General features: G+C 41.0%; 1 non-coding gene across 1 annotated transcript; it reads left to right on the top strand.

The window, feature by feature from the left end:
• Window positions 1–2,615: 2,615 nt before the first annotated feature.
• On the top strand, window positions 2,616–2,722 carry LOC130952286 (small nucleolar RNA R71). The gene has a single exon (XR_009074467.1). It is a non-coding gene; the product is annotated as a small nucleolar RNA R71 (small nucleolar RNA).
• The last annotated feature ends 1,295 nt before the right edge of the window (window positions 2,723–4,017 follow it).

Consider the following 4,017-nt stretch of genomic DNA (forward strand, 5'->3'; position numbering starts at 1 on the left):
TATTCCATCTGTCACCATAAAGTGGCATTTTTCCCAATTCAAGACCAAATTGGTCTCTTGACATCTTTCTAATACCAAGGCAAGATGATTTAGGCAATTAGGAAAGGAATCTCCAAACACTGAGAAGTCATCCATGAAGACTTCAATGTACTTCTCTATCATATCTGAGAAGATGGAAAGCATGCAGCGTAGAAAATTTGTTGGCGCATTACATAGCCCAAATGGCATGCACCTACAGGCAAACACCCCATATGGGCAAACACCCCATATAGAAAACAATAGTATACGTGTCCTGCAAGTCTTTCTAGCATCTGGTCCATGAAGGGGAATGGGAAATCATATTTTCTCGTGGCTTCATTGAGTTTTCTGTAATCAATACACATCCTCCATCCTGTGACAGTTCTTGTAGGGATTAGCTCATTCCTTTCATTGGGTACCACATTGATTCCTCCTTTCTTGGGTACCACTTGGACAGGGCTGACCCATGGGCTATCCGAAATTGGGTAAATTACTCCTTCCTGCCACAGCTTCATGACTTCTTTCTATACCACTTCCTTCATAATTGGATTCAACCTCCTTTGGGGTTGAATGGAACGTTTGGCATCATCTTCCAATAGTATCTTATGCATGCATATGGCTGAATTGATTCCCTTCAAGTCAGCAAGTGTCCATCCGATGGCATCCTTATGCTTTTGTAAGACTTGAAGTAATTCTTCCTCCTGTTCTTGGCTGAGGGCTGAATTTATGATCACTGGATAGCTTTCATTCTCTCCTAAGTTTGCATACTTGAGAGTGGGCGGTAGTGCCTTTAATTCAACTTTGGGTGCTTCTTTTCTTTTGTCCTTCCCCTCTAGTGTGCCATGAACATGAGTTTCAGCTGTTACAACCTCTTGGCTTGATGTTGACTCCTCTTCTTCTGTTAAACCCTCAAGTTCTTCTTCTTAAAGAGTCTTTTGTACCACAGCATCCACTGAGTCCAACCTCATACACTCTCCCAGTGAGTCTTGTGGGTAACTTATGGCCTTGAACATATTGAATATCATTTTCTCCTCATGTAGTCTAAGGACAAGTTCACCTTTTTGGACATCAATGATGGCTCTAGCAGTGGCTAAAAATGGCCTTCATAAGATGATAGAGGTCTTAGCTCCTTCCTCCATATCCAACACTACGAAGTCTGCTGGAAAGATAAAGTCTCATACCTTTACCAACAAGTCTTCCACTATTCCGTGAGGAAATTTGAATGACCTGTCTGCTAGTTGCAGGGCCATTCTTATTGGTTTGGCCTCCTCAATCCTCATCTTTCGCATCATTGCTAAGGACATCAGATTTATACTTGCCCCTAGATCACATAAAGCCTTCTCCACAGTAATTTCCCCTATGATACAAGGGACTTGGAAACTCCCATGATCCTTCAATTTCTGAGGTAATTTGTGCTGGATGATGGCACTCCATTCTTCGGTGAGTATCACAATTTTGTTGTTCTTCCAGCTTCTCTTCTTGGTCATTAACTCCTTTAAGAACTTGGCATAGAGTGGCATTTGCTCTATTACTTCAGCAAAGGGTATGTTGATCTGTAATTTCTTGAATATTTCCAAGAACCTTGAGAATTGGTTGTCCTCTCCTTTCTTCTTTAATTGCTGGGGGTATAGGGATTTTGGGAAGCATGGTTTCAGCACTTCTCCCTCTTGCTGGGGCTTAGGAGTAGAGACTTGCATTTCCTCTTGTCCCTTTTTTTTTCATCTGAGTTCTTCTCTTGTGGTTTCTTGTAGGTCTCCCTCAATTACTTCCCATTTCTAAGAGTGATAGCCTGACACTCCTCCCTTGGAGTTGGATTAGTGTTGCTGTGAATGTTGTGGACAGGGGCTTGCTTGAATAAGTAGCCAATTTGTGTTTCAAGTTTCTTGATGACAGCATCTTGATTCTGCATATTGGATCGCACTTCTTCCCGAAAAACTTTACTGTCTTGAATTTCCTTACATATGCTTTCAAGTAGAGTCTCAATTTTGGAAAGTCTATCTTTGGTTGGTGATGGTGGGTTGAGATTAGGTGGTTGAGAAGGGTGATTAGGTTGGTGCTGATAGGATCTCTGTGAGGTATGTTGGTGAGTTGCATTGTTGTTGGGATTGTGGTTTTGGCGTCTCTGGTCTTGGCCTTGGTCTTGTTGATTTCCCCACCCAAAGTTAGGGTGGTTTCTCCAACCAGAATTATAAGTTTTGGAGTATGGATCATGGGTCTGTCTGGGTGAGTTTCTAACATAGTTGGCTTGTTTCCAGTCACCCTCTTCTTCTACATTCACTCCTTATTGAGCTGGTGATGAGGTGATGACTGCTATGACTTGGTTTTCTTCCACCTTCTTAGTAAGATCTGCTAGCTGCTTGGTGATCATCTTGTTTTGAGCCAGCAATGCATCCATGTGGTTCAGCTCCATTACTCCTCGAGTGTTGGTTCTTTTAGAAGCATAGAAGTAATCATTCTCAGCGACAGTCTCAATGACATCTATGGCTTCTTCAATGGTTTTCTTCTTGTTTAGAGAGCCCCCTGATGAATGGTCTACAACCTTCTTTGACTCAAAAGAAAGACCTTCATAGAAGATGTGTAGTTGAACCTATTCATTGAATATGTCTCGTGGACATCTTCTTGTTAAGTCCTTAAACCTCTCCCATGCCTCATAGAGAGTTTCACCATCTTATTGCCTAAAAGTTTGTACCTCAGCTCTAAGCCTGTTGATTCTTTGAGGAGGGTAGAATCTTGCCAAAAATTTTTTTACCACGTCTTCCCAATTCGTTAAGCTCTCCTTCGAGAAGGACTCCAGCCACTTAGATGCTTTATCCCTGAGTGAGAATAGGAACAAAAACAATCTATAGACATCCGGATAAACACCATTAGACTTCACGGTGTCACATATTCTTAGGAAGGTGGTTAGATATTGATTGGGGTCTTCTTGGGCACTTCCTCCAAATGAGCAATTATTCTGAACAAAGGTGATGAGCTGGGGTTTTAATTCAAAGTTGTTGGCATGTATGGTAGGCTTTTGGATGCTACTTCCATAATTTTTTGGGTTTGGATTGATGTAAGAGCCTAATACTTTTCTTTCCTGCCCAACATGATTCACAGGGCCTTCTCTGGCATGGTTGTGAGCTTCTTCTTCATGGTTGTTTTCCATGTTCTCCTCCATGTTTGTTTCAAAGTACTTTTCCTCTTCCTCAACACCAACAACTCTTTTTCTTCTTGCTTCCCTCCTCAATCTACGGAGGGTCCTCTCAGGTTCATAATCAAAGGAAGTTGAAGCTCTGCTTCGTCTCCCTGTCATACAACTAACAGAGCACACAGCAAGAAAACAAACGAAGTGATTATTCTTGTTAGAGTGATTGTTAGTGTGAGTGGTGCAAATTATCAAACAGTTAGTGGGTTAGTGAGAAGAATTGTAAGTAATTCCAAAGAAAAAGAAAACAACGAGGGGAGAGGGGATGAGGAAGAAGATTAATTGAAACTAAGAGTAAATGACTAGGCAAATTAAACAATAAAAAGAAAATGCTCAATCTAGTCAACTTCCAACTTAATCATTGTCGATACAAAATCAATCCCCGGCAATGGCGCCATAAAATTGATGCATAAAAACCTGTCTCTCAATAAATTTCCCTTCGGTAAGTATACCGAATTGTCGTCAAGTAAAAACTCACAATAGAGTGAGGTCGAATCCCACAGGGATTGATTGGTCAAGCAACTTTAGTTAGAAGAGTGTGCTAGTTGAGCTAAACAGAATGTAGTTGAGATTTGGAGGAAATTAAATGGAGGGAAAGTAAATTGCAGAAAATAAAGTGCAGAATTTTAAATGGGGATTTGGGAAGTTGAACATGGAAATAAATGGCAGAAAGTAAAGAGAATAGGTAAGATCAGAGATGGGGATTCATTGGGCTTAGGAGATGTTGCATTCTCCGGATCAAGTTCATTCTCATCTCTTCCTCAATCAATGCATTCATTGATCTCCTTGGAAATCTTAAGTGATTGGATCCCAAT

This window comes from Arachis stenosperma, chromosome 9, assembly GCF_014773155.1.
Source record: "Arachis stenosperma cultivar V10309 chromosome 9, arast.V10309.gnm1.PFL2, whole genome shotgun sequence".
Taxonomy (NCBI): Eukaryota; Viridiplantae; Streptophyta; class Magnoliopsida; order Fabales; family Fabaceae; genus Arachis; species Arachis stenosperma.